The 12,042-nt window shown below is 46.3% G+C and overlaps 1 protein-coding gene and 1 long non-coding RNA gene across 5 annotated transcripts in view; one reads left to right on the top strand and one right to left on the bottom strand.

Moving 5' to 3' along the window:
• The first annotated feature begins 2,392 nt into the window (after positions 1–2,392).
• The window catches only part of Larp1 (La ribonucleoprotein 1, translational regulator), an 86,331-nt gene continuing 76,681 nt past the window's right edge, over positions 2,393–12,042 (top strand). The window contains exon 1 of the mRNA XM_021240772.2: positions 2,393–2,571. The gene's annotated coding sequence lies outside the window, so the exon portion shown is untranslated. The remainder of the gene's footprint in view (positions 2,572–12,042) is intronic.
• On the bottom strand, positions 2,870–8,586 carry LOC106010868 (uncharacterized). Of its 4 annotated transcripts, XR_015444651.1 has the most exons (4): positions 7,680–8,586; positions 6,959–7,028; positions 6,698–6,862; positions 2,870–5,549 (listed from the first exon to the last, which is right to left on the bottom strand). It is a non-coding gene; the product is annotated as an uncharacterized LOC106010868 (long non-coding RNA). The 4 variants fall into 4 exon arrangements; XR_015444650.1 differs by having other exon boundaries at positions 6,959–8,584; XR_001184577.3 differs by lacking the exon at positions 6,959–7,028 and having other exon boundaries at positions 2,871–5,549; positions 7,664–8,583.

Here is a 12,042-nt window from a genome sequence, read left to right as displayed (position 1 = left end):
AAGGATTTAAGTATATTTGATGATTTTCGACTCACTACACTTATTTTCTTTACCGGTGCTCAAATTGTTGACTTTGACCAACGATAGTCTCTTCATGTCCCTCTGACACAATGTTGTCCTTGATTTGTGGCAGTGGAAAATAGTCTCAGTACATATTGTACGTTCTCAGCCCAGAAGCAGAATCAGCTGTGTATTTTTCAAGGAAAATAATAGAGACCACAGTCTATGCACTAGTGGTGCACACTGCTCACTAAAGGGCTGGCCGTTGTTTCTAGACCTGGAAACAAGTGACAGAAAGAGTAGGTATGATCTGTTTTCAGATCAGCTACCTTAAAAATTCATACTAAAAGGGCCGGGAATTTAGCTCGGTTTTGCAGCCTGCTGCACAAACGCAAGGACCCAAGTTCAATCCCCGGTACCAAAAAAAAAATTCATACTAAAACTTCTGATTGAAATCCAGGATTAGGGGTTGGGGGTGCAGCTCAGTGGTACAGCACTTGCTTGTTGTTTGCAAGCCCCATCACTGAAAAAAAACAATCCAGAATTGTTCTTTTATTGGTACATTTTATATAAACATCATGATAAAATTCATCATAGGAAGTTTGTACCTGTACATGATGTATCTTGCTTCTTTTATTCTCATTCCCCTCCCCTCCTCCCCTCCTTATTTACAAAAGCTTTGTTTCCAATAAATCCAGAATTGTAAGGTCTTTATGTAACCCCTTTCCTCTTTTATTTGCAAATCCTTCATCCCAAAAGTCCTGCTCCTCAACAATACCCGCATTAATGATGCGCTTTACCTCATGCCATTACCCACCAATCTCAGAATAACAAGGCCGAACCTACCAGCAGCAATATAATGGCAGAAAACAGCCGGCTATTTTTAAAAATCTAATGAAAAACCTCTGAAATTTAAGGTGGGAAGGAATTGAGCAACGAGGGTCTGTGTTGACCCCATGTGACTGCCTGGTAGAACTTTTAATACCACATTCTGTCAGTCAAGATTTTGTTCTTCAATATAGTACACTCCTAGAATCATAGTCCCTCCTCTCTGAGAGCTTGCATGTGCCTAGAGTGGAGGCAGTTTGAGGTCACAGCACTGTGGGCTAGAAGAATGACCGCTGGGCTTCAGTTTCTCTCCCTAGTATATGAGGACAAGGACAGGAAGGAGAACAGTACAGTAAAGAAGGGAGTCTTGGGCACATTAAGTCACCTCTCTGAATGACTTCCTTCTGTATTAAAAGAGGGAAAACAGGGGTTTTGTGGTCTGGATTTTGGCCACAGCGGCTTCCTTTGTGTTCTCCAAACATGTCTGCCCCCGGGCCCTTGCACTTGTCCCAGCTTTTGCATCATGCTAGATCACCTTCCAAATCACCTCCCTGAAGTGGGCCTCCCTGACCACACAATCAAAAATATTCATCCCTCATTCCTTTAGCATAGCAGCTTATTTCAATCTTCATGGCATGATTACCAGTCTAATCTACTGCCTTGTTTATATCCACACCCCCTCGGTCTACAATATCAACTCAGGAAGAGTAGTGCTCTTGACTTTTTCACTGATGTCTTCCTAGAAGCAAAAACAGTGGCAGGCACAGGATATTTGCTGAACACCAATGCCTGTTGAATGAATGAATGCCAAATGAGAGGATGAGCTAGACAGTCTCCCAAACCTGCTTTCATCATTAAGCCCAAGGATACATACTTCATATAGTGAGTATAGACTCACAGGCGTGACTGTACCACTTCACAGATGAAGAAGCTGAGGCAGTGGGTGACTTGCCACAGTCCTCACCGACAGGCTGGTGGTGTGCCCCAGAAGCACTGTGTGAGGAGTCAAAGGAAGAGCCTTGGGTTTGGATCCCCAGACAACCTGCACTGCCAACCTTCCTGCCAAGAGCGCTGTGGACTGGATGTGCCCCTTCACCCCTGGGGACCAGACTTCCATCTGAAAAAGAAGACTGCAGTCACTCTGGTCCAGGGGTATAGGGAGGCCGGTCATCTACTCGGCACTAAGCATCCTACAGTGTTCCCTCCTTTGCTCCCAGGCTACTTCTGGAGGTGGAGATGGGGTGGCCGTGGAGGGAAAGGAGGCCCAGCTCTGAGGCTGTGGAGGAGGCAGAGTCCACTGGTTGTTTACTCACCTGGGTTCCTAAGCCCGGCTTCTGTCACCTGTGCAGGTAAAGAGGTAGGAGGAGCCTTGCTCAGCCAATAAGAGGGGCCAGCTCTCTTAAAGGGACCCAGCAGCTGACTGGAAAATGCGCCTGGCAACCTGGAGAGGTCCCAAGCCACTGTGCCAGGAGACAGACTCGCACGCAGCCTGGGTGTAACTGAGCCCTCCACAGGCACCGTGAGCCCAGGGCCTGGTCACTGTGTGTCCTGGAGGGAGCTTTCTTTGGGGAGACTTCTTTCACCTGGCCCAGAGCCCCGCTTCCCGAGAGGCTCCATGCCTAGCTGCCCTGGCAGACTCCCAGGGAGGAAAGACAGCGTGGCCTTGGCAGTTGCCCCAGGGAAGGAGTCCACAGGCCACAGGGGGAAGCCAGGACCCTGTCCTGACCCACGTCAGCAACCTCGGTGAGTCCTGATGCCTCCAGCCTCTTGAACTTCAGAAGGGGCCAGTGTGGGCAGCGCATGATGCCTCTGCCGAGGGGCAGAGAGCTTGGCAGCTGCTTCTAGCCCTGCTCTGACCTTGGCCGCGTCACTCCAGCTCTGAGCCTTACACGCCCTCTCTGGGAAAATGAGGAGCTCAATTCCTATGTCTGCTTTCCCTTTTTGCATTTTCCTGTCACACCCCTCGTTCTGAAAGCTTTGCACCCGTTGCACAGTAAGTTGCTAATGGGTCCCCCCCACCCCGCCCCGTAGTGGCCAGCCAGTGTTTTCTGGTCAGCAGGAACAAAGAAAGCGTGGAGCCAATGCAAATTTTGCCAAAGGCAGGGAAATGTGATGTTTCAGTCTGTCTGTGAGGTCTTATCTAGAGTCAATGTTTGATTTTCATTTGACCTTTTGAAAAGAGAAGAAAAAGAGTGCTTGTGAGGAACATTCAGAGGATGGGGACCCCAAGTGGAGAGCCCCCAGGGGTCCCTCCCGCGGGTTTGTGAGAGCACCAGGTGGAAATAGGCTGCTGCCCCAAGTCGAGCTTTGGTCTAGTGGCCCTGCCTCATGCTCGGGACCTGCTCTTGAAAGGAAACATCAGATATGGGGCTCCCAGGAGTCCCGCCAGGGCCTTCCCCACCTCTGGCCCACTCTGTGGAGCTGGAGATGGGGCAGCTGAGATCTGCTCTGGTCTCTCCTGGGCCACGGCCCGGCTGGCCAGTGGTTTGAGCAGGCAGGTTCTGTACTAGAGTACAACACTGACAGGCCAGGAATATGTGATGGACCCGGCGTGTTCTGGGAATCTGGAAATTGGGCTGCAGCCCTGGTTCCACACGGACTAGCTTAGTGGCCCTCAGGCAAGTTGCTCAATGTCTCTGAAATTCAGTTTTCCCAGCTGCAAAATGGGTATTATAATTTTGGCAGTGCCTGCCTACTGGGATTATTCTTAGGGCCGTATAGTATATTTTAGGAAAGCTTAGATTGCACATACTTTAAAAGAAATTCAAAGATGTTTAAGAAAATGCAGTTGAGAATTGATGAAATCAGGTCATCAACATTTTGTAAAGTGTGACCTGTGTGATGACTTTTATGATCTTTAATTGTGGTTAGTAATTATGTGGTGAAAGAATTACTCTAATGGAAACATGATGGTGTTTGTTTAAATCCTTTTACATTTTTTAAAAAACCCACCATTTATCAGAACTTTTCAAAATGTAGAATCCTATAAACCAAAGAAGGAGAAAATAGCTCGGTGAGGCACGGAATTTTCTCATGACTCTTGGGAGGGAAACCCAGGCCCAGCATGTGGCTGTGGTGTGAGAAGCAGGCTGATCAGAGATAGGGCGGGCACTTTGGATTCCAGTCCCCACGGCAGGACCTCCGATGAACTTGGGAAGAAGTCACTTTTCTTCTCAAAGCCCCTTCTGTTCAGTCGTTTGAGCCTAAGCCAACCTGTTCTCTCCTCCCCTGCAGCTCCCTGCTAAGAAAACAAATCTCAGGGAATGCTGATTTCAAGGACTGTGGCAGCCTTTCCTCCCAAGGGAGGCGAGGGGAGAGAGTGAGGTAGAGTGAAAGCCCCGACAGTTTCCAGGAAGAGGGAATTTAGGGACATGTGCACATGCGTGTTTGCTTGTGAACATGTGAACGGGAGCAAATGGCATGAAAGTCCACAAATTCTTTGACCTCTGTAGGGTCCTGTGAGTGAGGCTCTTGCTGTGGGGCAGGCCTCCGTTCTCAACAGCCCTGGAAAGTTTCGGCTACTCCCCAGGGGAGGCTCCTAAACACCTTTCCTTGGTAACCAGCCTTGGCATCTCAGAATCCTCCCGAGGGTTGATGCAAGGTGTGTGTGAATATGTTTGACGGCATTGGGTATCTGAGTGAGAACTTCATGCATGCTGCGCCTGCAGGCCTTGAGATGGATACATTTGGGTGCAGTGGGGGTGGGGGGGGTCCCTCCTGTCCCCATGAACAAAGCTTGAGATGCTTTAGTGGAGTAGCTGCGGTTATTAAGTACCTACTATAGTTGCGTACTAATAGTTGTGCTAGGTGTGTTAAACTCACTACAACATTTGGCCAGGTGCACACCTGTAATCCCAGTACTGGGGAGGCTGAAGCAAGAGGACTGCCACGAGCTGGAGACCAGCCCGGGCTACATAGTGAGTCCACACGTTGGCATGTGGCTGTGTTGGCATAAATTATCTTGGGGTAGCTGGAGTTGTTCACTTTGTTGCCATCACTGCCTGATCGCCCTTATGACATGGGGTGGTTGGGGAGAGGAAGGTCCTGGTGGCACCAGTTGCGGTAGGACATCAGTTCCCAACGCTGACCAGAGACTTTGATTTCTACCCATATCTCTTCCTTTCTCTGCTGTAGACCTGATAGACCCATGGGAGTGTGAGATTTCAGCATCTGGGTGTCCTATTCTGACCCCATCTTTGCTCTAGAGTGCATGCAAGAGAATGTATAGCCCCGCTGAGAGGTCAGAGGTGAGAGATAGCCTTCTTTACGAGTCTTCACCATCAGTCCAGGGTCTTCCTTGGGTTCTCAGATCAGATCCTTGGAGCCATGGGAAATCAGAGGTGGAAACGTGGGTGGTACTTTTAAGTTTAGATCGCTTAGTACACTCATGAATCAGTCTCATCTCATTGGCCATTTCTGGTCCATCAGTAGTGTTGAAAAGGTTTCTGAAGCTGCACACAGGCGCGGAATAACCAGAGCCTGTGACCGGTAGTGTCTGCTGCGGACATGGCAAGGGGAAACTCCAGTAGGAATGCCAGAAGCATGCTGCCCTTGAGCGGGCCAACCTCCCGGTTGTGCAGATATCAAAACTGCTCTCTGGGTGGGAAGACGACTTGCCCACAGTCACACAGAAAGGTCAGGTGGACACAGGCAGATTCAGAAGCAGGGCTTCTCTTGATTTGTAGCCGTATTACTTCTGCTGTTTTCGCTCAGCGAAGAAACTGAGGGGGGAGAGAGAGAGAGAGAGAGAGAGAGAGAGAGAGAGAGAGAGAGAGAGAGAATGTGGGATGATTGAAGCAAGAAGTCAGACCTGGCCCCAGGAGTCCTGGGGAGCATAGAAGAGGTGGGGGTGAAGGAATTCAGTTCTGTGCCACTAGACTGAGCCCTGCCAGCCTGGCCTATTGGCTTCTGCTCCACTTCTCAGAGTCCCCTTGCTCCTGCCCCAGTTTCCCATCTCATTTTCCTTGGGCTGAGAGTGCACACTGGAGCAGAGGGGTCTCTGGGGATCCTGGGCCCTAAATACCCTCTTTTGGCAGCCTTCAGCAGGCTCCCCACTCCTTCTCTTCAGGAAGAGAAGTCCTAGACAAAGGATCTTAACCATTTTGATGCCATGGACCCACCTGGCAATCTGGTGAAGCCTGTGGAACCCTTCTCAGAATGTCTATAAAAACTATAAAATAGAATATACAAGACAACAATGGAAACCAATCATATGGAAATACAGTCACCAAGATCTTTTAATGTTTATGATGTAGTGTATGTGCTTCTTTCCTACTGCATTAAAAATGAGGTCTGGTGGCAGATATATTAACTATTGCAATTTTAAAATAGGGCTGAGCATAAATGATATTTTGAAAGACTTACAGTGACTGTTATGTGATATGAAAATATCTGTGATTTCCCTTGGTGACACAGTCAGAGGTTCGTTGTTTCTAGGGTTCATGGCTTACCTTCATCATGGAACAAAATGTTTAACTTGAGTTAGGGCTTAGTGAACATAAAGATGGAATGTTCTCCACTCAGGTTTAGAGACATCCTGAATTCTACCTGTGGATCTGAAAACTCTTGCTCTAAGATCCTCAAATATGAGTCTGCCAGGAACCCTGGGGACTCTGGAGGTGTTGTGAAGGGTGCCAGAAGGAGGGGGATTATGGGCAAGCAGGGTCACTGGACAACTGGAGAGCCTTGAGTCCACCATCTCTGTGTCAGCTTAAGAAGACTCTTATCTCTTTGAGTTCATTTCAGTGATTCATGTAAGATTCCATTTTTTCTTAAAAGTTCCCCTGTTTGTGTTTGAATGTAGAAAATCTTCACTGGCCCTGCTTGACCCACCAGCTAAAGCCAAGAGAAGTGAATGTGTCGCCCTTACCATTTGATGGGGGAGGGGGAGTCCAGGGAGAGAAAGTGGAAGCCACTCAGTTGGGCAAGCTTCCCTGTCCCTCGTCCTGCCAGCTGTCTCAGGGAAGCAGTCTTCCATGGCCAAGAGTCAGCAAACCTGGATTTGAGGTCCTGGTTCTGTTACTACCACATGTTTCTGCAAAACAAGAGACAATAATGCCTGAATGGTAAGAAGACCAAATGAGAGAAATTTGTTAAGAAGCAGAAAGCACCAGCAAGGGAATTTTAATACCTAACATCCTTTTCTTCCTTCTCCCTTGGGTCCTTTTTCCTCATAACAGCAAACCAGATACTCTTCCATCCTATAAGAGCATTGTCCCAGTCATCAAGTGAGCAATGCATTCAGATTGTGGCTAGACATCCAGTCACCCACTCTGCCAATTCCCCTCCTAAATTCCTTCTCTTTCCTGTCCCCTCTGCTTTGTCATTATTGTTGGCCACACTTCCGTAACAGTCCCGATCATTCTCTGCTCCATCTGCCTCCATGGAGGCACAAGTTCTGACCATATCCTACTTTTTTCTGCAGTGTCCTTGGTGTCTCCTCACTGCCCACAAGGCCAAGTCCGGGGCTTCCAGAGTATAGAGACCCATGCTCCACATCACTCGCCTCCAGCCTCCTCACCTGCTCCCTGTCCCCAGTGTCCTGGTCTCCTCCTACAGGGAGGCTGGTGGGCTCCTTTTGCTAAGTCTTCTCTGCCTTCTACATTATCCCAGACAATTATGCAACTCCAGGGAGCCACAAGAAGGAGAGGTAGGGAACTAGGAGTGCTGTTCTACCTGAGGCTAGTGTGGTAAGGGGGGGGAAGCTGAGCAAACAGAAAACTCAGAGGAGTTCCATTAGTGTGGACTGGGGACAGGTGTGGCTCTGCCCTCTGTCTGAGCCAGATGAGTTATTTTCAGAGACAGTTGCTATCATCTACAGTCAGGGAAAGCCTACCGTTCACCATGCTTACTGGAATCAGGTCACCAGGAACGTGATGCAGCCAAGCATTCTGCAGGGAGAAGTCACAGAATCTCTGATTCTTAGAATGTCAGAGTTGGAAGGGAGCTCGTGGATCTTGACTCGGGTTTGAGTTCTTTCTGCTTTTGATAGGAAAATGAAGCCCAGTGCAGCAGAATGACTTGCCCAAGGTTACACAATGAGTTGGAGGCCAAGTTTGGCCTGGACCCAACATCTGATTTTCTTTTCAGTCTTCGTGTTCTGGACTCAGAGATCTGGACTTCTGCCAGGAGATTGAATAACTTGTCTGGGACCGATTCACAAACAGTGGGTTAATGTGTCACTGCTAGGCAGTGTGACTGTTGGCTCTTACCAAGAATTGTGAACACCTTAACCCAAGGTCCCCAGCGGGGGGACATGACAAGTTACAAGTGTGCTGCGATGTAAGTCAGAGCCCTTGAGCCATGACTGGCCAGGTGGAGGGGAGGGCAGCTGGACCCCCAGCCCTGCTGGGACAATCACCTTCAGCTCAGACAGCTTCACAGTAGCTCCGGGGCACCAGTCCAAATGTACTGTGAAGGGAAAAGTTGGGAAAGCACTGCATTAACCTGAAAGTATGAGTCATTTGAGGGGTGCTGAAATTTTAGGGGTATCAAGCAGGGTGGGGAAAGGAAGAGTCTGAAGACTCATGTTCTAGTAATGGCTGTACCACTTCCTTCTTTTTTATGTGTTGGGGGACAGGAGGAAAAAGAGGTGCCGTATGTTGCACCTCATTTAATCTTTCAAATAGTTTTACTACTAGGTGCTGTTATGAACTCCATGATATAGATGGAAAACTGGGAAAAGAAGGGACTTAGCCAAGATTTCACTATAACTAAGAAGCAGTGCATTTGGGATTTGAACCCAAGTCTGTCTTGTATGAATTGTGTGTTTTTAACTGTTCTACCATTAGATTTGTTTGGGGACAAGCAGGAGACAGAGATTTGGGGCTTTTTAGGCCTGCTTTCCCAGCAACAGGGCTGCTAAGTCTCCCTCCAACCCCAACTGGCAGGCTGGAGGGAAGACTTCAGAAGAGGCAATACAGGCAGGAGGGCCCAAAGACCCTTAAGCAGTCAAGGCAACCCTGCCCCTCACCTGCCTTGGTGATGTGAGATTATCAGCAGGACTGGGGGAGGGTATCTGAGCCCTGCCTAAAAAAAACCAGGATCCCTTCCGAATCCTTTCAGGAAGGGCAAGGTGATGAGATCACTGTTTACAGTGATACCTCTGAAACACATAGGAAGAAAGCTGGAACCAGGCCTCTTGTTCACCATGCTAATCTTCCTTTAAATAATAACTCCATGCAGTTGTTATAACTACATGCAGATCCAGTTACGCTGCCACACACTATATTCACATTGCCTCAGTCTTCCCAGCAGTCCTATCTTCAATAGCTCCTGTTATTATCATCTTCGTTTTACCAGGTGAAGAATCTCAAGTTCTGAGAGTTCATGGAAACTACCCAAGGCCACACAGGGACAGAGCTGGCATTTAAACTCAGATCTGCATGGACCAAGTCCATGTTCTTAACGATTATAGTGTAATCTGGCAGGGTGGGGAAAAACACAGTTCTGATTCTGGATTCAAAACTCAGGCAGCTCACCAACTTCTTAGTGGACCAGTCAGGGGACCTTTGGGCAAGTCTTCTCCGAGTCCAATATCTAGGACTATAGAAAGGTAATTCGGGCCGGGGACTTAGCTCAATGGTTCCGCCGCCTGCCTTGCAAGCACAAGGACCTGAGTTCGATCCCCGGTACCAAAAAAAAAAAAAAAAAAGAAAGAAAGGTAATTCCTTTTCTGCCTACAGCTTCAGATTTTGAAATTTTAAAATGTATAAATTATCATCCTTGAAGACTTGAAATAAGGGAGGCCATAGTACTACAGAGAGGAACAGGGCATAGTTCCTGCCTCTGAAAATATATAAAATAAATATTACTGGGTGTAGTGGTGCATGCCTGTAACCCCAGTACTTGGGAGGCTGAGGTGGGGGGATTGGGACAAGTTCGAGGCTAGCCTGGACTACATACAGAGTTAAAGGCCAGGCTGAACTACATAGTGAGACTCTGTTTCAAAAATAGATAAATAAATATTGAGTGAGAAAGTATTTTACATTTCCAGTAATTATAGACTAACCTTCTCACTGGGAATTATTAAAAGAGCTGAACAAAATAAACTTGTCAGTGTGTGTGTCTATGTGAAGGCATTATAGAGTTACAAAAGCAACAAAAACCTGAGGGACCAAAATTAGAGAGAAGAGAAATTCAGGAGGATAAGTCTCATTTTCAGCTGCCACTTTCTTGCTCTGAGCACATGCTGCTTCTCAAGGAAAGGCAAAGAGCTGGTGATACTGTGAGACTGGTGTATAAAAGTTGGATTTCAGTGTCTACAAAGGAAGAGTATTCCTAATAAATATTCAAGGCTTTAGATTGCAGCCCTAAAAGTAAAACACTCTAGGAATAAATGTGAATTAGAAATAGACCAGCCCTGGCAAAATTGAAGCCCAGCATGCAAACAATTTAATCCCTTCTAGGACTTCCCTACAAGAAGCAAAAGAAAATTTTTTCTGAATGAAGGTAATATCCATCAAAAGCCTCACATTTTCTTATAATTTTCTCATATGTCGTACCTGGCATGTAATCAGGATTTACCTGGCATCTCAGTAGACAAGACCAAATCATTGAAAACCAAGAAAAAAAAAAAATAGCAGCAGGTGCATAGGAGATCCAGATACTGGCATTATGAAATATGGACTTAAAACATATGTGGTTAATATAGTCAAAAATTTAATGAAAAAATGAATTTCCGAGAACTAGAGTCTATTGAGAAGAATCAAATGAAAGTTCTAAGCCTGAAATATAATACTGAAGTTAATAATTAGGTAGATATTACAGACTATTAACACAGCTTAACATAAAATCAATGAACTAAAAGACAAGTCAGTCGCAAGTATCCAGACTATAGCACATGCAACACAGAAAAGAGTCACACTGAACATAGTGAAATGTCTAAATATGTATAATTGAAGTCCCATAGAAAGAGAATTGGGAAAGGAGAGGAGAAAAGCCAAGGCAAGAAAAAAGAAATGAAGTGAAGCTATACGCAGTACCTAATGATAGTCAGAGATTAAGAATCACTTTAAACCCCAAGTAGAATGAATAGGAAAAAACTAAACTAGGGCCCATTATAGTGTAACTGTTAAAAACAAAAGGTAAAGGGGAAATCTTGAAGGCAGCAAAAACAAAACTGGTACCTTCTCAACAGAAATAATAAAAGTCAGAAGGCAATCTTGCAAAATGATGAATGAGAATAAATGTTATGTGAGTTTAATAGTTCTCAGGTTTTAATATGAATATGAATCACTGAGGAGATAGGAAGGAAAAGAATGTTAAAATTTTAAATTCTCAGATCCCACTCCATATATTTGGACTTAGCAGCTCTATAGTAGGGCCAAGATTACTTTCCACAGCAGCGTTTCTGATAATTCTGATGCTGAGAATTTGTGATAGGTTGTTTACAATGATGAACAGGAACAATTCCTCCTATTCACATCCGCTTGCAATGACTTTGCCATTCCTCCAATCAGGAGGTGGGTTCTGTTTTTTTCCCCTTCTGAATCTTGGCCTGCCTTATGGCTTACTCTGAGCTACAAATAGGAATGGGTTGAGATGATGTTTTTACATCTGAGCGTTCACCTCAAACAGGCTTGCATTTTTAGTGACCCTGAAACTTCGTTGAACCCATCCTGCTGGAGATGGGGAGACAGGGACAGAGGTGGGGGGATTACATCTAGTAACAACTACTAGATATGTGAGGGAGTGTGAGTGAGGGATGAATCTGTTGGGTCCAACAAGGACAGAGAAACTACATAATATTTTGAGCAGGGAAAATTTCACGTAAAGAATTATTCATTATAATAGGGTTGAAACAGTGAAGGATTGACTTATAAGAGAACTCTAAAAAATATAAAAATAGGGCCGGGGATTTAGCTCAGTGGTTCCACCGCCTGCTTCACAAGCGCAAGGACCTGAGTTCGATCCCTGGTACCAAAAAAAAAAAAAAAAGAATATAGAAATAGCAGATTAAGGACCAGCCGCTACTCATGGGGCTGACATAGAGCATCCAAGGAGGTCCATCCTCAGGACTGAGATGTAGGTGCTCTTGGCTGTGACTCACTAAATGACAGAAGTTGTGGTGTTGCCACCCCAGGCCTGTGGAACTTGGTTAAAGTCATCCTCTGGAAGGTGCTGAAAATGTGCCCTTTTAGGTGCCCGAGAGAGCCATTCATAGGGTAAGGTCTCACTTGGAGACTGCTACAGAATCAATTGACAAAAATTCTT

This window comes from Heterocephalus glaber, unplaced genomic scaffold (genome assembly GCF_053883595.1).
Source record: "Heterocephalus glaber isolate CG9 unplaced genomic scaffold, H.glaber_assembly_v1.0 deba00001606, whole genome shotgun sequence".
NCBI classification, from domain to species: domain Eukaryota; kingdom Metazoa; phylum Chordata; class Mammalia; order Rodentia; family Bathyergidae; genus Heterocephalus; species Heterocephalus glaber.
This window is presented reverse-complemented; position numbering and strand designations above follow the sequence as displayed.